Source organism: Rhinolophus sinicus, linkage group LG04, assembly GCF_036562045.2.
Source record: "Rhinolophus sinicus isolate RSC01 linkage group LG04, ASM3656204v1, whole genome shotgun sequence".
Taxonomy (NCBI): domain Eukaryota; kingdom Metazoa; phylum Chordata; class Mammalia; order Chiroptera; family Rhinolophidae; genus Rhinolophus; species Rhinolophus sinicus.
The window spans coordinates 174249222-174276472 of NC_133754.1; the positions used below are offsets into that span (position 1 = coordinate 174249222).

At 43.0% G+C, this 27251-nt stretch overlaps 1 pseudogene; it reads left to right on the plus strand.

Annotated features, from left to right (window-relative positions):
* On the plus strand, positions 1-27251 carry LOC109447132 (BOS complex subunit TMEM147; annotated as a pseudogene).

A 27251-nucleotide genomic window follows, 5' to 3' on the forward strand; every position in this document is an offset into this window, starting at 1 on the left:
ATGCCGGCCAAGGTGGAGGGCTCCAGGAGCCAGGAAGGAGGCCCAGGCTACGCAGGCCCCCTGACCTGTGCAGTACCCCTAAAACAGAGGGCCTCAAGGGCTGCTTGGCAGCCAGCTGCTTCCCTGACTCCTATTCCCTTAACGCTCACCATGGATAAACCTGTTGTCCCCCTCACCTGGCTATTGGCTCCAAATATACAACACCTGAACAAATTCAAGAGCTCAGTGCCACCTGGGGTGGAACGACACCCAGGGAGAATTTCCAGATTGGAAACAGGAACTGTTGCCATTTTCTTGTTTGCTCAGAATTACTCCTGAGCTAGGAGCGCTGTTGACATATGTGTTACCACTTAATCTTTCATAAGAAATCTTTTTCATGGGGGAGCTGAATTCTGGATCCATGCCAGGTTTAGATAATTACATTTCCTCAGAAGACTAAAGTTATGAGCGTTGCATTCTTTTTCCAGCAAGACTTAGGGGTTTGAAGGATGCAGGTTAGGGGCTGGTAGGGAGCGTGTGTGACAAAATGGTCCATGGAAAAAGGAAGACCAGGGTTTGATGTGGAAAAATAAACCTCAAGTGTCATCCACTAATAGTTTTTTGTTTTCGTTTTCCCCTTCCCTTGGCCTTATTCAGAGTGGCAATCATTTGTCTATAACTAGGAATTCGATTTTTGCTCTTTAAAAAGAAACCTGATTTACTGGGGGAGTGAAACAAAGCAGAAAATGATAAGGGAAAGGAAAAATAAATAACAATCTAAATGGAAAAAGGAGAAAGAAAAAAAATGCTTTTAACAATTTCTCTCATCCATAATAGATGGGACAGCATTTTTCATTAAGTTCAGTATTTTGTCAGGAGGGGTGAAAATGCCTTGTGATCCTCAAACTAAGAATTGCTGGTGAATTTATACCCTCCTGCTGGCGTAGATCTTAATCAACTGGAAAACCTCAAAATGACAAATAAAAGACAGCTTTGCTCTCTGAGGTTCATTAGCTCAGGCCAGGATTGAGAAGACAGGCTAGAAACAGAGGAGCTTTGTGGGTCATCCTCCCCCGCCCCCTCCCTCGCCCCATCTTCTCCCTGTAGTAGCCGGTGGCCTTTCTCGATTGTTCCCTGGAGTTTGTGCTTCTCGGAGTTGGTGGCTGAGGCTGACAGGGCAGGTGGGGAGTAGGAAGAGGCTCTCGGGTGTGTGGGCTCAGGCAGAGCCCAAAGTTCCTCATCTCTGCTTTCAAGGATGTCGGCTAGTGTCATGAGAATCACAGCAAATCCAAGCCGAGCTCCATCTCCTCACCGTCCTTCTCAGCCCAGCTCCACTTCCCATGCTCCCTCCTCATGTTCAAAAGGCACAACCATCTTTTGGACAGCTGATCAGAAACCCCAGAGACACCTAGTCTTCCCCTCTCTCCTTCTTTGACCAGTTTTCAAACCCTATCAAAACATCTTCCGACTCTCTTACACATCTCTTCTCTCAAGCTCCAGGTCTGGTCCTCAGTATCTTGCCCCTTAATAATGTGTTTGCTGTTTCCTCTGCCTCTCTATGCATGACAACCAAAGTAAATAAACCGCTTGAAGTCCATTTCTGATGTTATCATCTATCTCTAAAACCCTTCATCAGCTCACAGCTGCCTGCAGAATCAAGTCCAGTTCCATAGCTGGGCATTCAAGGTCCTCTGTGACCTGGCTCGCACTTGCCCGTCAGGCTTCTGTCCAGATCCTGTGTCTCTGTAGTCCCTGTACCCAGCCCTACAGAGCCTCCCTCCCATTAATCCCCAGCACCTTCTTCTCCATAACCATTGTGTTTTCTCAACTCATTGAACATCCTCACATGCCTCCCTTGGCCAGGCTGAGCCTGTCCAAATTCCATCTACTCATCATGCTTCAACGTAAAGGCCATCGTCTCCTGAGCAATCGGCTTCCCACCCTCCAGGTCTCTGCCTCAAATGGAAGGAAATCTCCCCTGTTGTGAATTTCCATAATGCTCTACTTGTAACACATTTTCTAAATTGATCTAATATTTAGCCTTTTTAACGCTCATTTTTTTCCTCCCCTCTTATGTATTCCATGAAGATAGGGGATCATCTGCATTCCATACGTAGCTGTTTGTATGGTGAGTTTTAAATTATAATTTATTGAAGAGATTAATAAATTCTTTCAGAACCCCTAAGTGAAGGAGTGAATCAAAGTTACATGGATGCATGAATACATGACTTTGTGCAGGGGTGAATAAATGAATTTGTGTACTTATGCATTCAAATATATCTTGGAAGCCTGCTATGCAAATTAATCTAGACACAGATGAACACTTACATGCGTAAACAAATAAAAGCACACATGCATGAAGCTGAATGAATGGCTGGATTACTGGATTCCTGATTCTTAGGATTATGTCACACGGAAAAGTTGCCTAAGTTACCCTTACTTACTTACTGCTGCTGTGCTGTACTTGAATTGTTTCTTGAGTACGAGTGAGTTTTTACTAATTAAAAGCCTTAACTATGTTCATAACTTTAACCGAACAAATCGATTTTCTTTCTTTACAGTGAGGCGTTAGGTGAGGCTGGCCTCCCATTGTTCCACACCATTGAAATTGGGCATAAACAATAAAAGGAACTCGAGACAATTTCTCAAGACTTCTCCCTCTACATCTTGGACAGGCTTTCTACTCAACTCTCAGATCTTCATTCTTTCTTGATTCCAGCACCCACTGGTTTCCCCTGAGGATGGTGTCTACCGACCCCACGCCAAGACGTCCCACAAGGGGATGGCGTCCTGATCACACTTGTACTGAAGTAGTTCGGCTGTGTCTCTGGGGAGGCAGTAAACAATTTGTTCTTAAGTGTTCCCAGAAGGATGGCAGCATTACCTCTCTGTATTACACGGTGGCCAGTCTCCTTTACTTCAGGGCTTTACTTTAATCCACAATAGAGATTATCTGCACTCTAAATTCTTGTTAGAAGATTTGATTGTGAATCGAATGAGAGCGAGCACTTCTCAGAAGCTCATTTACGATATCTGATGCGTGATAGAGAAAGTCTAATAGACATGCTAACTATCCATTCATCTGCAGCCTCCACTGGAAAGGAAATACCTGAGTTACATTATCTCAGCCTGTGGCAGAAATGTTTTCCCCGAGTTACGACTTAATATTTTGATCTTTGCCTTTATGAAGGGTCGATAGGAAAACTGATGAAAAAATTATGTCTGTATTTTTTCTGAAAGTGTAATTGAAGATCGGATCTGCTGTTTAACTCAGTGGATGTCTACGTCTCCATTTATATTATAGAAAGAGCCCTAAAATTAAATAATGGGTCACACCGTGAAGCTAAGTAAGGAGCACGCGGGCTGTGTTCTACCAGGATGTATGTGCCCCAATGAAAGGATATGGCATCCTTGAAGACTGATGTGGCCACATCTGACACAAGAAATGTACAGTGTAAGATTTAGCACCTGGAACCAGGCCTGGGTCACATGGTATTTATTGGACAAAATGGAAGCTCAGAAGCCATTCATGTTTATTTGCCAGTTTACCCGGCTTACCGCCAAGTATCAGGGGTGGGAGTCCAGAGAGCACTGTGGAACAGAGGTCACAAAGCTATTGCCCATGGACTGGCTGCCTGCTTTGTAAATAAACAGTGGGACATTATTGAAACCAAGCTCCCTTCATTCATTTGTGCATTCTCTGTGTTTTGTTCTCATTGTAACCGCAGAGTTGAGTAGTTGCTACAGAGATCTTATAGCCTGCAAAGTCTGAAATGTTTACTATTTGGTCCTAGAAAAAAATGGCATTGGGACAGAGTCAAAGGACATAAGTTAGAACCCAAAGTTCTTCCATGTTTAAAAGTCCCCACACCATCCAAGATTCAGTGTCCTCAACTGTAAAATGGGACTAGTAATTCTGTCTGTATTCTAGGTTTTTCAAGATGGATAAGCAACTGTGCATATAAATAAATAACATGGTGCCATATATGGCCTCTATGAGGGAGGCATCATGCTATTCCTGAGTGAGACTTAGTGCTAGGACGAGAGAACATCCGCTCTCGGGCCAGATGCAGACATGATCTTTTCCAAAAAAAAAAAAAAAAGAAAAAATGTCAGTGCTTCACTTTCCAGAAGAGCCACTCAGAAGCATTTTCTCCAAAGCCCTGGCCTAGAGGAAGACCACTTTCCTGCCAGGAAGAAAAAGGGGCCAAGTGATCACTTTCTGTCAGTTCTTATTGCACAGTAACTAGACAGAGATAATCTCAGGTGGGAAAAACACAATGCATTTCTTCCAGGGCTTCATATGTCAGGTATGATTTTAATTTCAGATAATGTCCAAACTAGATAAGAACCCACTGGTAGTGGGAGCTGATGGACGGGTGCTGCCTGCATGGAAGGCTGGCATCCTCTTCCCTCCCTCACGCCAGCTCCAAGCTACGGAAGACCCCACCAGGAAGAAGGTGCACTAACCTTGCTTCCCCCATTGTTTCCTGAAGCTGGAGTCACTAATGGAAATCACCATTTGAGACCCAAGTTTGCTTCAGGCCCTGAGATGTCTTCATCTCCAGGGCTTACTACCATGTTGCCCCGAAAATAAGACCTAGCCGGACCATCAGCTCTAATGCGTCTTTTGGAGCAAAAATTAATATAAGACCAGATATAATATAATATAATATATAATATAATATAATATAATATAATATAATATAATACTGGGCCTTATATTAATTTTTGCTCCAAAAGACGCATTAGAGCCGATGGTCCATCTAGGTCTTATTTTCAGGCACAGTACCAGTATATCCAATGCACGCAGACCATTCAAATGGACGTGGTCCACCCAATAACACAAATGCAGAGGACAGAACCATGCGATACGGCACACTGCAGAACACTCTAAATTCGATTCAAATTGAATTGAATACAATTGGGTTTGAATCTTGCTGAGGATGATGGTGATGATAACAGCAGAAGTCCTGGTGATGCTAGAATGATTTCAGCTACAAATAAGGGATCCGGGTAAGTTCTGAAAAACTGAGATGTATTAAACCAGGAGACGAATAAATGCTCAAAGCCTAGTCTGTCGCTCACACACCCTGGTGGCTCTCAATGGAGGTGAACATAAGGGGAAATACCCATATGGGAGACAAAGCTCTTCTCTATTAATAGCTGAACCAATACCCAATAACCACCAACAATGAGCTCTGATAAAAAACCACTTGCCGCACAAGCCTTAGGGGTCTGAGCTGGTTGATTTAATCCCTTTCCTTAAATTTGAGGTGGTTGAGTGTGCAGAGGAGGGTACAGCACGGGCTAGTCATCTATAGGCACGCATGAAATAGGGGCAACACAGAGATTTGGCTTATCTGCCTCCAAGGAGATAAAAAAATGTACCCAGATGTGCTAAACACATGGGAACCGGAAGTAACCCTGAACATGAACACGGCCAGTTCAGTGTCCTGGGCAGACCTGATTACATTGGCTACTAAAGGGACTGACAGAGATGGAAGCATAAAGAGATGTGATAGACAATGTCCTCTCTTTACAATTTACCATGCTAGAACACTTTGCTAAGCATTTACAAACATACCTTTTCCCCTGTAATCCTTACAACAATTCTACAAGATAAATAAAACCATTTTTCCAGGTGAGAAAATAGGTTCAGAGTAATTCAGTAACTTGTTTGAAGTCACTCAATTAAGAAACGGCTCAGCTGGATCTGAGACCCACGTCTGCCTGACTCCACAGCCCACGCTCTTTCCATTGCACACTTGCTGTTTGGAAGGTGATCCATGGACCAGCAAGTCAGCACCACCTGGAAGACGGGACACCTTTCAGTGGTGGATGTGTCTCGGGCCCACGCGAGACCTACTGAATCAGAATCTCCATGTGATTCACCTGGGTGTTGAAGGTAGCGAAGCACCATGCTACACCACACTGCCTCGCTCCTGACATTCTTTTTCCAGAAAGCAAGCCCGCTCATTGTGGCCATATCATACATAGAAGGATGACCTGTATTTGGGAGCCTGGACTTCTCCTGCCTGCTGGGCTGGAACCCTAAGTCCTGCCAGACCATGCCTGAGTTTACTGAGGCCCGTGAGTGCTTCGTATTGACTGGCCAGTGCCCTTACTGCAGCCAATGCCCAGTTCTCACTCTACCTCCCTTTACTGCCCTTTAATCTGAAGCCATGGAATCCCAAAAGATGTTGGGCAGGTTTTTGCCCAAACATCCCGTTATGTAGCCACTGCAGACCCTCAAAGGAGGAATGAGTCCGTTATATTTCCCCTAGAGGAAAAAGAATACACAGGCATATATGTGGATTCCTGCATAAATGAAGTCCCAGGGTAACCTAAACCAAAGAGTTTGTTGTGACTTTGGAGCCATTTATTTTCCTTTTCCACTTTTGATATAGTTTTGTTATTTCTCAGCATAATTTCCTGTGGCAGATTAAGACCCATGATGCTCCATGGTACTGTCATTCATGCATAAGAGAAATTTAAAATGAAAGATACATTTGTTGACACTTACTGCTCAGGTGCTTAATAAATATTCTTTCACAATATCCTCAAACGGAAACCGTCCAAGGATAGGGGAATTATCCCCATTTCATGCATGAAAGCAATAGGCTCAGTCTCTGGTCATACAACCAAAGCCAGTGTTCAAGAGTAGGCAGCACCATTCCCAAGATGCATCTGCTTCATGTGGATAATAGGTAACGTGACAGGGGTAAAGGATGCCAAAAAACGAGTAAGACTTAGGGTCAAAAATCAACCATCTGACTTGAATATTTGAGGTAGGGGAAATTAAGAAATTTAACTGGCATGTATTTGCCTATTTTTGAAAAGAATCATGTATATAGTAATGAGTACAATGCAAGTGTTGAAATTTTAAATGAATTTAAGACAAACAGAAGAGCTGATAAAAAATGTTGAGAATATGGATGGCTAACTCTTCAATTACGTTCTGCAACCCTGGGGAGGGGGTAGGTTTTTATTCTTTTCTCTATTGTTAACAATAGCAGCAGAAGCAGCAGAAGTAGCAGAAGCAACAGTAGAAATACACTGGAAGCGACTGTATCAATTATCTATTGCTGCATAACAAATGATCCCCAAATTTAGTGACTTAAAACAACACACATTTGCATATGCTGCCTACAAGAGACCCACTTCAGATCTAAAGACACACACAGACTGAAAATAAAGAAATGGAGAAAGATATTTCATGAAAAAGGAAAAAAAAAATAACTGGAGTAGCAATACTTTACCAGGCAAAATAAACAAGAAAGACCCAGTAATTGCACTTCTGGGTATTTATGCAAAGAAACCCAAAACACTAATTCAATAAGACATATGCGTTTGTATGTCCACTGCAGCACTATTTACAATAGTCAAGATATGGAAGCCATCTAAGTATCTATCAATGTATAAAGGCTAAAGAGGAAGTGGTACACATACAATTTTGACTCTTTCTGTTAATGTTAGTGGTCAGATCTGACACCGTGCACTGTGTTAGGCTCTGTAGGAAGAAAGAGAACCATACCGACAGTGGGCCCTGCTCCCGTGGAGTTTCCAGTGGGGGACAGAAGCTATATGCAGACAGTATTATTACAGGTTAAATATTGCATTTGAGAAAATATGAATGCTATGAGAACACATAAAGGGGGGCAGGCAGCACATACTTCAGGGAAAAGACATGTCAACTGACATTGGAAGGATGACTTCACATTAGACAGTCCAAGAGGTGAGGGTAAGAGAGAGCAGTTCAACAGGGGGAAGCCATTTAACAACTCTGGGCCTCAGTTTATGTTTCTGTAAAATGGTCAGAGCCTGTTATGCTAAGTGAACTTGAAGTCTCTCCCCCTTATAAGAGTGTAATTCTGTGTTCTGGGATAGTGGCACAGAGTCAAGTCAGGATAAGATCTATTATTGTGATGACATGGGCACCAGCTGGCAGCTAAACACCAGCAACCGTGGTCTCCACCTCCAACTGGCAATGAAATGGACAGAGCCAATGACAGCAGTTTGCAAAGTTAGAGGCGCAAGAAGTTTGGAATAAAGCATGTGTGCATTTTTGTAAGTGGATGAGAGGCGGGTTATCGTGGAAGGAAGTATTACGCCTAATTGCCCTAAAAAAGTGAAGGACTTAAGAATTACAGCTTTATGTCTGTCCCTTGACATTTCCATTGGTCCTTCTGCCCTAGGACAGGGCAGGAAGACACTACTTCTCTGTAGCACACAGAGTTCTGCATGTCTATAGATGTCACCTGGAAAAATGTGCTGTGTCGAATAACAGGGCAGATTCCATGTTAAACAAAGATGAGCAGGTTTTTTAACGAAGGTCTCCTCAGAGCCTAAGCACCAGGAGTTTCCTGGAGTGGGGATTAGTGCGATGCATCTCTCAACATATTGGGCCACAGAGCCCTTTGTTCAGGTTTCACCTACGACTAGTGTACTGTGCAAAGGACTTTGGGAACACGTGCCTCCCTATGCCCTAAGAGTTTTGGGGGGGCTACTTCTCATGGTGTAGCTTTGTCATAATGGTGACTATGTGGTGGTGGAATATCTGGTCCCCCCTCTCTAATGTAAATACCATGTGCTTATCTTGCCCATCACGATATGGATGCTTATTTTCGATGCCTCCCCAGTAGGTGTTCAATACATTTGTGAATAAACCAATGCACAATTAAAAGTCAGGAGGTCTGGATTTTTCAGCTCCAAGTTGGTGGCTAACTTGGTGTATGCCTCTGGGAAAGTCACTTCTTAGTCTGTTTTTGTGACGAAAGGGAATGGAAGTGAATGATCTTTGAAAGCCCTTTTAGCTCTTAGATGCTATGATCTAATTGATTGTCTCTTTCAAATGTAGCAATTCCATACTTTCCCTATTAATAGGATATTAAATACCTTGGAATATGTGAGAGAGTGTGATATTGGCAATAAATGAAATAGGGGCGATAAAGCATTTCACATGGCGTATTACCAGACCCCTAGTAAATGTTTAGTAAGTGGAAGCCTTTTCTGCTCTTGTGGCTGGTGATGGAACTCAGGTGCTCTGTCTTTTTATCTCACACTCTCCTAAATTCCACTTGAACACAGCCAAGGTTTCTGATATACACATGCTCCATAGAACAAAGTACCTACTAGGAATTCAATTAATATGACAGCTGAATGCAAAAATGTATTTTGATAATATAAACAACAAATCAGACAGCATCAGTAATCAAGACACTTCCAAACAGTGCAAGGTGCCATTCCCAAATTCCAAGCCACACTTCCCTCTTTCCTGTGTTTAGGACTATCACAGCTTTAATCCTCAACTGTGACTAAAAACACCAACCCCTCCCATGTTCTTCATAAGGGCTGTGGGGTTTAGGTCAAGTGCAATTTTTCTCAAGTACAAATTGATCAAATTAATGCCGGTGACATCAGATTAGGATGGAAATGAAAGACATTTTTTTAAGAAAAGATAATTAAATAGAATGAGTAGATGTCATGCAGGGTCTCTGGTCCTGCTCCCTGCACAAGAACGCAGGACATGGTGAGGCCAAAAAGGAACACCCATGGAGCCATAGATAGGGGAGTCATACTACTATAGTCTCGCTGGCGGCTGGTCAAGACACAAAAGTAAACATTCGCCAGTACCCCAACGAGGGGTCTTCCTACACCCCATTCTCTCTGGCAGCCGGGTGAGACACAGGAAGTAGGATCCACACGATCCGCAATCCACCATCCACGCTTGTTAACCCCACTTGCTAGCTGCAATCCGCACTCGCTAGCTCAGACACGTTATATCAGTGGCCAGTGGCTAACTGGTTACAGCTGATGGCCATCTACTACCCGAGCCAGCACCTTTCCACGTGAGGCCAAGAGCCTGGAAACTGCTCTCTGGGACTCTGTCCCCACAGTAGAGCAGAACAGGATGGTTGGCGAGAAGTCACGAATGGCCACACGCATGTTAAGGAATGTGTGAGAAATCAGGGACAGTGGATGCCCAGGTGCTGATAATGGGAAGGGACCTTCTAGGCTGAATGTAAGTGCATGAAACACTGTGTTGTTTTAAGTTAGTCAGAGAAATACAGGATGTGGACACCATCACATTTTAAAAGGTATTTTCAGTGAGCCTCCATTAAATACAAAACCACTCCAACTGAACTAAAGCATGCTCTACGACACTGGAGAGTGTGGTGACAGCATGATGGGCAGGGAATGACCTGTGTTGATGCCAGTGTGGCTCAGGCCACTCCACAGCCACAGCATAGTGTGGGCTTTAATGGGCAGTGACCATGACATTACAGAAGTCTAAGTGGCAGGGGTGTGTGTGTGTGTGTGTGTGTGTGTGTGTGTGTTTTCCAGAAAGGTTTGGCTGATAGCAGTTTTCAACCATTAACTTGCAATTATGCAAATGTATGTATATTATATTTTAATTTGAAAAACACTTTTAAGAGAGCCAAATTCCATAAATACAGTTGCTTCAAACAGAGTAAGTCCAAGACATTTCTTGTAAATCACCACTTGTTTTTGTTTGTTTGTCCTCTTTCCTTCTCACCTCTACTCATTATTTCTCTAAGTCTTTGGGAAAGGGTTTCTTAATGTGGGGTCAGGAAACTCCCTGAAATTTCATCAGATTTTGTATGTGGGAGGAAATGTATTTTTGTTTCTGGAGAGAGTATCATATTCACAAGAGGAAGTGAAAGAGCACATGTTCCCTCACAACTCCAGTGGTAAAGATAATTACGTTAATTGGAAGGAATAACGTTGTGTGAAAAGAACTGCAGGTTTTAAGAGTAAGATAGATTTAAATTCTAGCTCCATAAATTTCATAAATAAATTACTAAACATCTCTATGCCTTAGACCCCTTCTTTAAAAAATGAGGTGATACCTGCTGTGCAAGATTATTATTAAGTCGGGTAATTAAATAAGCCAAATACATGTTTCCGAGCATCTAATCCAGTTCCTGGCACATAGTAGATATTCAGAAAGTGATCGCTAACATTATCATGATTATTCCTGAAAACACTATTTCCAGCAGCAAGAGGCCAAATCAAGTCCCCTGATTGCCCTTCCAAAGGCTCTGTTTAGCACAGACTCTGCTCTTCTTTTATCTGTGTGCACCTGCACCTCACCACCACCACCCACAAGTACCCTTGGCCATTCCTATATTTCTCCCTGCTTGGCTGCTTTGTTGAAAAAGTCTTCAGTTTTCTGTCTCCATTTAGCCAGCTGGCTTCACCTAAACCATTTCTGACAAAGAAAAACAGGATTGGGTTTATTAAAAAAAAAAATCTTCTTTGATCTTTAATCATGGCTGAAGATAATTCAATCTGGGCTTCATTATTACACTGGTTTATAACCAGCAGCTGCAGCCCCTGACTCAGATAAATGCTTGCCCTGTATTGTTACAATAAAACCAACATCACAGAGTGATATTTTATTCCCCCATTCTTGATATCATCACAGAAAAAAATTAATGTTCTTTTTTTCATTACTGCTTCATCGTATGAAACACAGACTAAATCAAACCTTTGGTCAGATATTTTCATCTATAATATTGAGGCAGTGGGGAGGTGGAAAACTCCACCACTGAGTTCAACAGGTGGATGCTACAGTGTGTGTGGAATAATCAGCGGAGAATGTTTGGTGTGTGTGTGTGTTCGAAAAGCGAAGACAGAGCGTGTTTCATTTAAAGTTTTCTCCTTAATCTAAGCTAATCTGTGTCCTCTTTTTGAGTCGATGGCATTTCTATCCTTGCTAGCATGGAGTTACAAACTTCATCTTAATAATGGTTAAGTGTTGGAGCGTGAACAATTGGGGCTTGGCTAGGAGACGCATAGAGCATCTGCGTCCTGCCTTTTCCCCACAAGAATTCCAAATGGCAATAAACACATACACAGTGACAGCAAATAAGAACTCAAACCTCCACTTTATTTTTGCCAGAAACCTGAATTTCATCTATTTGTGTGGCTGGACAGGAACCAAAGGCTACATGGGGGGCGGGCAGGAAAAAAGGACATTATTTCTCCCAAAATCTAAGTCCTACCTTGAGCCCAGTGCCTTTTAAGTTTGGCTGCATATCGGAGTCACCTCGGGAGATTTTAAAACACAGCTATCTGGGTCCTAGCCCTAAAAGGTGTTGATATAAATGGTCTGGGATGCAGACTGGAGAATCAGGATGTTTAAAGTTCTTCCCGTGATTCTAATATACAGCCCAGGTTGCCAAGCACGCTTGTAGCTAGTTGTCTGACACCGAAGTAATGATTTCCTAGGGCAGTGGTACTTCTTAAACTTTAATGTGCACGGGGTCACCTGGGATCCTCTTAAAATGCAGACTCTGAGTCGGTAGCACGGAAGTGAGCTGTGAGAATCTGCATTTCTGCAAGTTCCCTGGGGCGGCTGCTGGTATCTCATGGACCGTGATTTAAGTGCCAAGGTCCTAGAGCCCTTGACTGGAGAAAAAATAAATAAGTTTCAAGCTTGATCAGCTGACTTGTTGATGAAAGGAAAACGATATCACAGAAAAGAGCATGGCGATTTTGTGCATACCTCAGTGACCCTACCCCATCTCTGTCCCATCCCTGTCCTGGAATCTGACCGAAATGGACTAGTACCTCTTCTTTTAAAAGCAAGGTGGGGCTGGGAGAGAAGGTGCAGGAACATCCCTTCTAAACAGTGTCTGCTATGATAAGTGGGATGGTCTGCCATTCATCTGTGCCTCTTCACTCTTCTTCCCTCGTCTAATTAATCCATTGCCAAGTTCTGTGTTCGTTCTCTAAAATATTCTCCAGTTTCTTTTCTTCATTTCAGCTATATCGATTTCATTTTGGTATCTCATCACCTAAAGTAGTCTCTCTACCTCTAGTTTCTCCCCTGACAAAAGTTTCCACACACCACTCAGATTAATCATCTTAGGAGATGATTCTGGTTACTTATATGATCTTATACAAAATAAAATTTAAATTCCTTAGCTTGTCATAGGTAAGCCAGTTCACTACATCCCCAAATAGGCTATGTACCAATCACTCCAGATTTGTCATTTTTAAAATATATTATACATGATTCAATTCATTCATTCATTTACTATGCATTCATTCAACAAACATAACATCAGATATGCAGACAAAGAGTTGCAACGTAGTGTGATATCATCTGGGAGTGTCTGGGAGGCTGCACAGAGGAGGTGATATTTGAACTGAATCTTCTAAGAGAATAGTTTTTCAGGTGGAAAAATAAAGGTCGAGTCCAAGAGACAGCGAATGCAAGCTTACAGAGCCATGAAACACAGGGCATGAGGTCAGGCAAGGTTCACATATTTTGTAATGTAGTTTGAGGAGGCGAGGGTGGATAGGAAAATACAGTGAGTAGACTAGACTCTCAGGCGGAGAGACTGGAGCCCCGAGATGACCTGTAGGCAGGATTTGATGCTACTAGCGTTATACTGAGATACGCGTTCGCTCACCTTTTGGCATTTGCTCCTGTTGTACCCTCTTCCTGGAATATTGTTTTTCCTCCATTTTCTCTGGTGAAGGTCTATTCATCTACACTTTAGTTGAAATAACCTCTCCCTACCAGAGAGAATCAATCTTTCTTTATGTACTTTGGACTCAAGTTATTTTGGCGACATATGTCTCTTTGCCCATATTTTGAGATATTTAAACAGCAAATATGATGCTTTATTAATCTTTGAATCCCTTTACCTTTCAGCACCTAGGCTTTCTCCTGACACATGTTAGCCATTCAATAAACAGCTTGAACTAAACAAGCTAGGAAAAGCCATGCCATCACTATGGCTTAAGCATTCACCATCTCCACCCTTCTTGCATTTGCCTTGAGTGTTGATCAAAGAGGATTTACTGACACACCACATATTCCCTCCAGTACTGTCTCCAGAGACTTTTCCGGGAGGCAAATGGTTGGCAGTTACAAGGCCTCTTGTATCACAGCCAAACTGACGGCTCAACTTCCCCTGTCAGGATGTCAAGTCCAGATGTCGAGTCCCAGCGCAGAGCACAGCTGGATCATCTTATGCCAGGTGGAAATGAAGGAACAAAATGATAGCAATGGCCCGAGCCATTCCACCTGCTTTTGCCACTCGCTGTTTGGAAACAAAGCTTTCTCTCAGGCCCTTCGTGAACCCCAAGTGTAGAGGGCATCATAATAGTAGCTGCCATTTCTAGTGTGCTCACCGGAATTCACACACTGTGAGAAGCATGGCCTGTGAAGTACTGCACACAATCTTGACAATGATCCTGCGAGGTAGACATTATGATACCCTTTTCAGAAGTGGAGACTGAGGCAGTGAGTAGTTAAATAACATGCCCAACATCATTCAAATGGTATTGATGAGGGTTGGAATTGGGAATTAGTCCCAGGTTGTCTGATTCGAAAGCCAAGGCATTTCACCACTCTATCATTTCAATGTCTCAAGAAATTAAAGGGATGCTCTAAGAGTCTGGGAATGTTTTGACAGGCGCAGGGAGGGCAGGAAGAAATCTATGCCGAGTAGGAGCCTTTAAATCTATGGCCCCACTGTCATCATCCCCCATTGATGCGACAGCAGTGGGACACATAAGAGCATTTCAAAATGTTTCTATTGACTGGAAGTGAATAATTATTACCTTCTCTATATTACGGATTCACTATCAGAAAGAAACAGCAGAAATGCTAAACAAGATTAATAGCTGCGTTTCATTATTTTTAATGTAAACTATTGATTTTAAAGGGATACAAGGTATGACAGTTTATTACAATAAAACAATAAAAGAGACTATATGAAATAATTGAGAATAATCTTTTCCCTCTTTGCTGTGGCTATGGGATATGATGTGCCGTGCATGTGAAGGCATTTATGGCAAGCTCTATCCAGAGATGGCAGCTTAAGCACTCTATAAAGAAGCACATACGAACCAGAGTATTATAAATAATCAGCAATAAAGCTGGTAAATGGGCCTTTAATTTGATACTATTATGTCACAGGATGGCAAGGACCAAGGGGGGCCCAGCATCAAAAACACTACCTGCTTAGCGGAACACAAAGGTAAATACAAAGGATGGCCCCTAGATGGTCTTTCCACCTGGGGAATTTCCAGGGTCACGCTGGGTCACTGGCATCTGAGTGTGGGGTCATATCTTACCTATGAGCTAACGTATCCACAGTGAACAACTTCCCATCACAAGAGCCTTCTAACAGGCTTCCTCGCTAGGCACTGTTTCTCCTAGTATCTCAACTTCCGTTCACTTGGTCCATTTTCACAGTTAGAAGTAGAGACATTCAGAGGCACTTTCCTTCTGGAGTCATTTCTGTTGATTGGGGTCTTAGAGGCTGTCAAAATAATGTATGACTTCATTGCCAGAAATAGACCATAAAAGATGAAGGAGGTGACAGGCCAACTATACATGTTGTGCTAATCAGACCACATCTGGAGAAGTGAATACAGGTCTACACTAAACTCTAAAAGCAGATCAACACTGAACACACTGAGAATGATGAGACGATGAAGGTGAAATCATGGCAAAGGAAGAATGGTGGCTGGAGCTGTGGTTGTTGAAATTAGAGAAGACTCTGGGAAACATAAAAACTTCCAGCTAATATTTAAAGAAGTAACACACACTGGAAGATTTAGGCTTGTTCCATGAGGACCTAGAAGCCAGACAAAGGTTTGGATTTCATCTGACCACTGACAGCTGTGTGACCCAGTGCAAGTGACTGAATCTTGCTGAGGCTCCACTCCTTTGTCTGCACACTGGAGTTAATAATTCCTACCCCATAAGGTTTAGAAAGGGGTGGATTATGGGAAACAAAACAGATCGAGCGCTTAGCACAGCGTTTGGTACAAAGCAAAAACCCAATAAACACACACAGACAATAACAAAAGCAAAACTGGAAGGCAGATAGCACTGCTTTTTGAGGGGCTGGAGCAGACAGAGTTGACACTGAAATCTGGGTCCTGGGGGCTTGAAATGGTCCCATAACATTTGCCAAAGCACCCAGGGGATCTCCTTTGAGGGCAGGGTGGGAAAGTCAATCGTTATCCTTTAAAAGCACAGTAGATTAAAACTGTGAAAGTCAAAATCAGTCCAATTAAGGGGCAAGCATGGGGCCAGAGGCAAAGCCAGGAGAGGAGATAAACAAGGGAATAGAGAGAAAAGTGAGAAGAAAGGCTAGAAATGAGAGGTGACAGCTGGTTCTTAGCTGCTTGTAGGTTGTCTGCAGCTCACTTTGGTGGCCTCTGGTTACACAGTGGATGGGATGGTTGGCTTGTAATAGTTTGGGGTTTAGAGTGAGCACCAAAAGACAGAATCCAAGTGGGCACGAGGAAGCAATTCCTAATTGGGAGGCAAAATATTAAAACGGGTTTCTGGAAGGAAATTGCATAGTAATTAAAGACATAGCCTCTTAGCCAGACTGGCTCATGCTAATCCCGGCCACTTCAGTTTGACCTGCCTGACCTCCCTTTGCCTCCACTTCCTTATCTGAAAACTGAGGGTGATAATGAAATGTACCTCGTTAGGTTATAAGGATTTCATGAAACAATGTGTGTAATGGTAGTTATTATTATAGTCAGACTTATCCAAAGATGGAAGGGCTTCCCATCCAAGTACCAGTCTAGGGTCAGGAGCTGAAAGTAGATGTGCTTTGATTAATTTCACCACCCACGTTTCTGAGCAGCAAGGCAGGTACATTTTCCTGGGGTGAGAGCCTATTTTCTATTCCACCACTCACAGCAGAGAGGAACTTGATTAAAATAGGCTTTTGTTTTTCTAAAGTACCAGGGACATCTGAGGATAGAGTCCTAATACGAGCATGTGGTCCAAAAAGAATCATTTGGAGGAAGCGGCCCCTTCCGGGATATACATGTGCGCCAATCACAGAGGAGGCTGAAACTATTTAGGGCAGAGCTTTGGATCCTCTCTTTCTGGAGTTTCATCTTCTTCCCAAACTCATGCGGATATTGACAGTGGGACTGGAGTTATGTTCTTTGCTGTCTGAAATCCTTTTTTACCTTCTGCGTACCTAAGAAAACCTATTAGGTACCATGCCCTCTAGGGTCATCCAAGAGGTCTTTGCCCCGCCCCCTCCAGTCCCCTACTTCTCTGAAGTCCTTTAATTTTATAGAACACCATACACTCAGGAATCTAGTCAGATGACTACTGTTTGGTATTTCACAAAGATGTAAGCCTGTGCCTTTTACGTTCTTCCTACATCCCCATGCCCTCACCTCGTTGATTGAGGAGTGGCAGGTGTTCATTGAGCAGATTAAGACATGTGTGGTAGAGGTGTTTGTTGTCTAAACAATAGCTCCTTCCCCTATTCCTTCTAACAGAACCCAACACCAAGCCCAAGGTGATGGAACATGGTCAGTCTAGGCCAGTCGTTGCAAACCAAGCCTTTGCTCTCTCAGCTTCTGTTGCAGCTAAGATCAGCTTCTCCTACAGATATGGCCAATGAGACACAAGAGGAAGCCACCAGAGTTGGGCTTCTAGGAAAATAACTCTCGTTTTCCTGATGAGCGGGACCTGAGGCTCAACATTCTTCCCTGTTTCCTGCACTGAAGGCTGACTTGCCAGCCTGGTATTACTGAGCCTCTGAACCAATGTCAGCAGATACCTTGTCACTTTAATATGTGAAATGTATTGGCCTCCATTTATTTCAGCCATTCTTCAGGTTTTACTTACTTGCAGCCCCAAAAAAATCCCACACATGGGGGAAGGGGGAATTGAATTTTTTTTTATTTATTTTTTTGGAATTGAATTTTTTAAGCTGGCGAAACCCAATAAATGGAAATGAAGAAGTAGGGAAGTGGTTAATGTATAACAGGAAGAGAGGATGTTACGGAATAGTGTTAGAGAATTGATGGGCAAGGCAGAGGTGAAATTGTGGATGGAGGTTGGGCTAATTGGTAAATCCTAGCTGCACAGTTGAATCACCTGGAGAGCTTTACAAACTGATGCAGACTCAGGCCCCTCCCCATGATATTCAGAATGAATTGATTTGGGGTAAGGACAAGGCATCCATAGTTTCTTAAAGCTCCCCAGCAGTGACCATCAGGGCTGAGGTCCACCACCTCATAAGGTCTCACACAGTCAAGCCCCTCCTACCTGTCCCCATTCACTACTCCCTTTGAGCAGCGGGCTGTAGCCATACTGTCCTTCAGAAAGTCCTGAGGTTTCTCACCTCCGACTCACCGTGTTCTAGGCGTTACCTAAACTGTCACTCCCTCAGACTCCAGAGACCTCCTGCGGCCTCATCATTGCAACCTAAGTTGGATGTCCTATTTCAGTCTCTCTTCTAGTAGTATTTGTTTCCTACATGGAGAGTTCACTACTATATATTTATTTTTGTGCTCTTTATTTACTTCTTTAATGATCTATTGTGAGAGCCAAAGTTGTTGCCTATTTTAATCACTGCCGTTATCTCCCAATACCTTGGAACAGCATACCTGGTACTAAATAATTATTTGCAAAATGAATTAATAAACTAAGGCTCTATTTCCCAGTCTGTGCTGAATGATGACAATTTCCGCAGTCACAGGAGGGAAACAGTCACATTAGTGCTTTATCAAAGTGCTCCAGTGTGCCGCGAGGAAAGACCAGAGCAAAACGGGGTAGGGGCACTAGTCAGAAGATGATTGCAGCCTCATAGGAGAGAGATAGGGATAGAAGCATGGACGGCATGTACCCCGTGTCCTGCTCTGCGTATGGCACCAAACAACCCCAGGATATTGGAAAGCAAAGAATGGAGGTGTTGAATGACTGATGGAAGGGGTACTGATACGGAGCAGATTTCAACAGAGTGGAGGAGAATGTTGGATGTTCACAGAGAGGAAAGGATGCAGAAAGCGTGCACAGTGGTATGGTAGATTAACTTTGCTGACTTCACATCACATTCTGCAGACATTAAAGATTTTCTAAGAGTCCCCAGCTAGCGCATGCAGTCGAGGACAGCAGGTTAAGACAGCTTGTGGCATTTTGTTTTCTTTCTTTGTTAGTAAAGGGAGAATTTAAATGAGTTTAACCTTTGATGATTTGGTGATTATAAAAAATCAACCTACCCAAGTTCAGGAGTCAGATGCAGAGACACCCTTTCTGAACAGCTCATCTTCCCAGACCTTTCTCTGTCAAATGTCAAAGCCCGAATGAGCTTCTTTGGAAGGCAAATTACATATTGCAAGCAATCATTTCCCATAGCCAGCAACTTCTATTCTGAATTCTTAAATAATGCAGCCATAAAAATGCGCTGGTCTTCAAGTCTAAACATAAGGCTCTATATATTTAAAATTGTCCAGACATTTAATATGTCTCCGGACATTGCGGGAGTTCAAGTCTTGAACCAGACATCGATAGTCGTCTACCCAAAATTAACTATTACTTAAGGACTGCAATCTGCTTGATGTAAAGGCTGTGTTATAAGCAGTTTTAATGGGACAAGAGAGAGAGAGATTAATTCTGGAAGGGAAAGGGGGTCAGGTGAGATACTGCAAGGGGTTAAGTGGGTGGAACTTGGTCTGTAAAACCAAAGGAAATGGTTTCTGGAAAGGTGTGGTTATCATCATTCTCATCTTTGTCCTCATCCTCACTCTCCTCTTCCTTATCTACATCCCACAGCCCACAAGAAACATCACAGTTTAATACATATTTTTATAGCACAAAAGTAAGTTGACCTGTTCTGCGTGTAAGCCAAGCAGGTCTCATTACCATCATTTAACATATGAGGAAACTGAGGCTCAGAGTCATAAATTGGCACATCAGGTAAGCCTGCTGGTGAGTGGTGAAGGCCACGGGGTGGGGTCAGTGGTACCACATGCCTGCTGATACCTGAGAGACACTCTGAAGTCCAGAAGGCAGTAAAGACTGTAGACTTAGAGAGAGTACGCATCTGTCCAAACTCGTCAAAATGAATGCATTAATTATGGGAAATGTTTTGTATATTAAGTATACCTCAGTAGCTAATAACATAATAACAGACTCCGAATCTAGCTGCGTGGCTCTCTGCAAATTAATCTGTATGGACTCTTTCCAACACTGCTTCCTCATTCAATTGCACAAATCTCTCCCCTGGACACCTCCAGCAGCCCGTTCGCTGCTCTCCCAGCCTCCAGTCTGAAGCTCATCCCTACCCCCTCCTCCACCATGCGATGAGAATGACCATTCTAACCGATGTACTTGATCAAGAGCAAATCATGCCCCTCTATAACTATCCATCATCCCATTGTCAAGCCCTAACCCCCTCAGCCTACTCACACTGGTTTTGCGAAACCAGTGAGATCTGGAACCATCTACTTCTGAAACTCGCCTCTCCCAACTCCTTTCAACCCCCAGCACCCTACATGCCAATTGTTCCATAAGTTACAATATGTAAAATGCAGGGTCTGGTACATGGGGAGTGCTACAGAAGGGTTAGCTAGTGTATTTCTATTGCTGTTGTTACTACGATTATTGTAATAATCACCACTCTCGGTGAACTGCTTGGATTTCCCAGCCAGCATCCTGTTCTCACCCTCCCTGCTTTTGCACATGCCTCTCCTTCATCTGGTTAACTCTAACTCTCCTGAAAAACCTGGCTCAGCTGCTGCTCCCTCTGGAAAACCTGCCTTGACTCCACCCAGCTGAAAGCAGCAACTCCTACAAGGCTCTGTGTGTCCCACATGGTCACATTTACCATATTGTACTGTAATTCCAGTTTTTTTATTCTGGCCCCACTCCTTTCCTTACCAAAAATGAATTGTATTTTTTCTCTATAACCATGGTGCTTGGCACACAGCACATTTTCGGCACATGTTTGGTCAGAGGTCAGTGAGATGGCTGAGGCAAAATGAACAGCTCTGAGTGCCTACTTTTTGAAGTGTTGTGTGTTGGAATTCTAAATATCCTGTCTATGGCCTTCATTCTCTGTTCTTTTTTTAAAAAATATTAACTATGGATAGGCTGGTTATTTATTCTCCTCAATTAACCACCATTTTCCATGCTCGTTAGTAAGCTCATGTACTCAATGCCCCCGGCTCTGATCCTGTGGGTCTGTGGGGATGACGGTAGACAGGCCAGGTGGCTTGGGGAAGGGACTAAAATGGAGTGGCTCGAGAGAGTCGCCATAGCGCCATTCCAGCTGATGAGGCTGTGGCTGAGTGGCTGAGTTACCTGTGCAAGTAGAGGAGAGAACTAGAACCTTCAGGACTGCAGGAAACACATGCAGAAACACACTCATCCATTCACACACATGCAGTCATGTGCACACACTCACGTATGCACACATTCACATCAGACTGTAAAAGCCTGCCCAGCTTCTGCTTTTCAACACTCATTTCACAAATATTTTTTGAGCCCATCTGTGTACCAGCCATTGAGCTGAGAACCAGTAGTGAGCAAAATCGAGTACTGATCTCCGGGAGCTTGCAGTCTGGTAGGGAGATAAACTTGAAACAAGTCGATACATCCAGAAGTAAAAGCCGTAAGTGCCTGGCGATGATGCAGACGACGATGATAAAATCCGTGCTCCTTTGTGGAGTGCTTACTATGGACCAGGCCCCTGGGCTAAGTACATTGCATATCTTTGCTTGTTTAATATTTCAGGTGATTGTATAAGGTATATGCCACTCTCCTGGTTATATAGCTGAGGGAACTGAGGCTCAGAGAAGTGATGTAACACAGGGAAGTTCAACTGCGACTGAAATCATGCTTATTCTCTCCACAAATCAGGCTTAGAGGAGATGGGGTAAAGGGAAAGAAAAGAAAATGCAGAGGAATGGGGACTAGGAAAAAACAAGGCCACCATCCTTCTGGAAGGTTAGCTAATAAGGAAATGCTAGGAAATCAGAGGTGCCCTTCTGGTCTGTGGGTATAGGTATGCTTGGGGAAATTCATAATGATGACTGTTATCTGGCCAAATATGGGAGAGGGGGACAACACAGTCATCTAAGAACCCAGCCCCGTAGAGATAAGGCCTGGGGTTAGGCACGTGGAGATGGCAGTGCTGTGCCAACGGCGACGGCCCATGGCGAGATATGCACCAGCATTGGGGGTGGAGTGGTTATTGGGGTTGGCAGAAGAGTCAACATCATGGTTAAGGGCATTTTTCAGAAACACACATCCACAATGGGTAGGTTTTTGACATGCATACAGTTCATTGAAATCTTAGGCTTTTAATGGCAGCGTTCCCTTTACTTTCGGATGGAAGAATCCATAGGGGCCCAAGGCTGGTCCAGAGTCTGAAATAGTAACTGTGGCAGAAATATGAAGGAGCCCCATCCATTGTGCCTTTTCCCCTCCCTCTCCAGGAGCAGGTTTGCATCTGCTTGGTGTCCTGGCCCAGCACAGACAAGAGCGGCTCCTTAGGGGTCGGCCCACAGTTGCTTTCTCTCCTGTTTTCTCTGCGCTGGGTTGCTTTGCTAATGCCTGCCTGGCGGCAGGTGCAAAGACCATCAAAGAGCCTGCTGGTCACACCTGCTCAGGCTGTACCTCAGGATGGGACATGGGTCTCCCTGTCCCAGTGATTTTTCTTGCAGTGGATCACTGGCCAAAGCAAATGCCAACCCCGTACTAAGTGGGACCAGCCTTTAGGGTCCTGAGTGGCTGGTCCTGCTCATTTTTCTCTTTTCTGTCCATTATCCCCTACATTTTTGGCAGACCAGGAATTCCCTGGGAAGAGACTCCTGCTCTGGGCCAGTGATGATTTACTATAAAGGACGTACATTTTTAAATATTATTTCTTAAAAAGGGTTTTATGGTCAAAACTACAGATATAAAACTATGAACTACCATGTTTTAGGGGAAGGTCCTTTCCCAAATAGCTAGGAAATAAATAAAATTTACAGTTGCCTCTAACTTTAGAAAAAAAAATATCTTCCATGATGCATTTTCAATATTTATACATGCTCTTTAATTTTTACTTTTCTTCACCAGTAATTATAAAGTCAATTGGATTCAGTGCACTTAAAGCCAGAAATAATAAAACAATCATCAAACCGATAAAAACCACCAGGTACCATGTACTAAAGTCTTGCTATATGGCAAGTATATGCTTTTTATTTAATTTTCATTACAAATAAACATGATGCTGTTTTAATTTTACAGATGAGAAAACTGGGGCACCAACTGGCTGTACAATTCAATTTAACTGTGTTAATTAAATTACACAATTAATACGCGACAGAACTGGAATTGAGTCTAGAGCATTTAAGTTCTGAGCCTGCTTTTCTCCATCATAGCTTATAGCAGCGTCAGCATCTGGTACGTCAGAATCACCAGGATGGCTTGGTGACAAGTGGGGTGCTGGGCCCATTGCCACAGTTCCTGATTCATCAGATGTGCATTTTTAAAAAGTTCCCAGGTGACACCAATGCCACTGGTCAGGAAACTCCACTTGGAAACACCACCGCCTTATCGGGTCTGTGAGTCACATTTTTCATGATCATCATACAGCAAGTGAGAAAGGGATTTTATTCTACTCCCCACTTTACAGAAGGCGGAAGAGCAGTTTGGATAACTAGCACGTTATCCAGCTAGTAGGGGATGGAGCCTGCACGTAGAGCCCTCACACAGACTGAAGCATCGTGCTGGTGTGATTTCCATCTTTCCCTTGATTGCATTAAGCTGATTATGGCTCCACTTTTGCTACAAGTAGCAGCACTTGCATTTTCCCACTTTCCATTCACAATTATAAGGCAATAAGGTCAAAATGCAATAAAAGAGGCAATAAATAAATCACTTGGACAAAGAAACCCTGCTGTACAGGGGACGTGGAAAAGCTGGCCAGCCTGAACTGTTGGCTGGCATGCAGTGCCACTAGGTGGTGGCTCAAAATGTTGAACGATCAGCAAAGGCAGAGAGGCCCAAATTCAATTTTTTTATGCTGTTGAGCAAAGTTATAAAACAGTAGTAGAAGATCACTTCTATCGGTTTCTCAGTCGGGGTTCTCCTAAGTCCTGCCATCAGCCAGACTGCCGCACTTGCACTGTGAGAGACTGAGTGACCACGTCCACAGGCTAGCACGCAGTTTGCACAAGCGAGGTCCAGTCTGACATCTCTCCCCAACCACAGACCCACTTCTCTTATTGCACAAATCAACTGAACTCAACCAAAGGAAAGAAAAATGGGGAGAGGCATTAAGAATTTCAAAGTACTTACACTGGCTATTTATCAGGAAATCTAGGTTAAAAATGAGTAGGCAAAGCACTTTTTCTTAGCCATAGAGAAGGAGGAAAGTTGTCTTGAAATTATGTGTGTTTGTTTTGTTGATGAAGATGAGAGAAGAGGAAGTTCTACCGTGTTTCCCCAAAAATAAGACCTAGCCGGACCATCAGCTCTAATGCGTCTTTTGGAGCAAAAATTAATATAAGATCTGGTCTTATTTAACATAATATGAGACCGGATCTTTATAATATAATATAATATAGTATAGTATAGTATAGTATAGTATAGTATAGTATAGTATAGTATAATATAGTATAATATAGTATAATATAATATAATTGCTGGTCTTATATTAATTTTTGCTCCAAAAGACGCATTTGAGCTGATGGTCCAGCTAGGTCTTATTTTCGGTGAAACGCGGTAGGTATTAGTTTATCCCTCTATTGGCCTTGATGGACATTCCTCCTTTTCCACTCTCTCAGGCTTGGATTAAGTGAGGTCATGCTTGGTAAACTCTAAAATGTAAGGCCAGGGGGTGAGAGTATTATGATGAACACAGTTGAGTGAAATGGTCAATTTTCTAGCTTTCAAGACAGATAAATTGAAGCTTAAATGCCAGTTATGCTAATAGCAGTGTAATTTTGGAATGAAAATTAACCTCTCGGAGCCTCCTTTTTCTTAACTGTAAAATGGAAATTATAATCCTATTTCATGCATGTAATTGTGGAACAGAATTAAGAAATAAAATATGGTCAAGAAAGTACTACAGTTGGATATATCTCAGGGGGGCAATACTAGTTTGGGAAGTCTTTTTCTTTTAAAGTCAAACGTATAGAAAAAAAATGGATACAAAGGCCAACATGCTTAAAAATGGATACAGATTTGCTAAGCCATTCTCGTTTTGCACCAACATGATACATGAAAAATGGTCAATAAAATATTCACTTTTGGCCAAAATCTGACCTTAGCTAAAATTTTAAATAATCCATCTAGTAAGAAATTGCCTGATGATATCAAAAGTGAGGTTTTAAGACATCCAGAAGATTTAACGTTGTGCCCAGTAGACGCTCTCAGTCAGACAAATGGCTTCTCAGAATCTTAGAGGCATTTTTTCCAAAGCAGCTTAACACACAACACATGGCCCAAGCAAAGAGCGGCATGTCAAAAGAATTGCTGCGGTTGCTTCTGTCAAATGAGCTGGACATTTGATTCTGCATGTCTACACTGATATGGAGAAAGCCCATAAAACTTTTAAGGGAGTTGTATCAACAATGGGGCAGCAGCTTACATTGAAAGGGACGAGACTGCTGATGTTTCTACGAGTCCTCTAAGCCCCCAACTTCCTACAGGCATGAAACAGGCTCAGAAATTTACTTGGTTGTAAACAAGGGCTGTTTCTTATAAAATAGTAAGAACACAATATAGTCACAGGGATATGAAGTACAGTCTGGGGAATATAATCAATGATGCTGTAAAGATTATGTGGGTGTCAGATGGGTACTGGCCTTATCAGGGGGATCACATCATAGCCTGACCACTGCGCTGTACACCTGAAGCTGAAGCAGAATAATATTGAATGTCAACTATAATTAAATATATTATATATATGTATATATGTGTATATATACATACATATATGTGTGTATATATGTATACATATATTATGTACATATATAATGTGTGTATATATATGTATATATGTATATATATATATATATATATATATATATATATATATATATATTATATATATATATATATATATATATATATATATATATATATATATATATTAGGTTGGTGCAAAAGCAATTGCGTTTTAAAAGGTCAAAAATAATTGCAAAAACTGTAATTGTTTTTGCACCAACCTAATACATATATATGGTCACAGGATGTAGAGTACAGCTTGGGGAATATAGGCAATGGTATTATAACACCTGTATACAATGTCAGAGGGGTAGTAGATTGGGGGGGGGTTATCACTTTGTGAGGGGTGTAAATGTCTAACTATTACATTGCTTTATTGCTTTGTACACCTGAAACTAATAAAAATAAATAATAATAAAGTGACAGCATGGTGACAACAACAACGACAACAAAATAGTCAGAGCACCTCAGAGGGTAGAGTCCAGACCCCAGAGGGCAGAGTGAAGAGATAAGGAGAGTCAGAGATTCAGGAGCCACTCCCATGGAGGAGATCCAGGCCCTATTCAAAGAACATCACCTGTTCCTACATTTGGGGAAATGTGACGTCTACCCAGAACGGTCACACCTCCATTTCTCCTTCCATTTCTCCTTCTTTTAAATAGAGTTGTTCTTCATGGTTACCCAGTCTCTATCTCATCACTGCATGCGGGGGCAGTGGGGGACGATGCTGCCTTTTTAGGTCATAGGTTTTTGGATAAAGAAGAGTGAGATGCAAGGAGATACATCTAAGGAGCCTCGGCCACATCTCGGCCTGATTTCAATGAGAAGATTCTGGGAGGAGTCCATGCGGCTGGGCTGTGATGGAGGGAGGGCGCCAAGCCGGTAAGGAAGCGACTGGAGCTCCAACAATGGAGGCCTGACCTTGTCTCACTTTGGGAACTGCTTAGCCCTGGTCTGCGCCCCCTACTTCATCACCTACCAGTGCATCACCCGTCAGAACACAACGCCTTCTGGAAGCGTGTCCAGGCTGGGGACATGACCTCTTCGTGCAGCTGTGCAAGCAGTAGTTCCTGGCCATTGTTTCCCACCTAGGAAGGCGACATCTATGACGTCATTGGGGGGCTCATGAAGGCCAGCGTGGATGTGGCCAACCTGATAGGCCCAAACCTTGTCATGTGCCAGGATGCCAGCAAAGGAGAGAACAAGACCACAGCTGCTGCCCTGGTCCGGGCCATGGGCCAGACTGACTATGTCCTGTTGCACTTCCCTTTGGGGTGGAGCCTGGGGCATTGAGTTCAACTGGAAATACTCATATGAGTCCTTTGTCATAGAGATCTTCATCCACCTTTGTTCACTGGGCAGCTGGATGTCGCCGCTGGCCTGAGCCGTGGTAATGGGACTGCTGGCCCTCAACACCGTGGCCTTGTATATATGTCACCACTGTCAACATGAACTCTTAGGCTTGGTGTCCCAGACATTCCCATATCTTCTTCTTATCTCCATGTTGTAG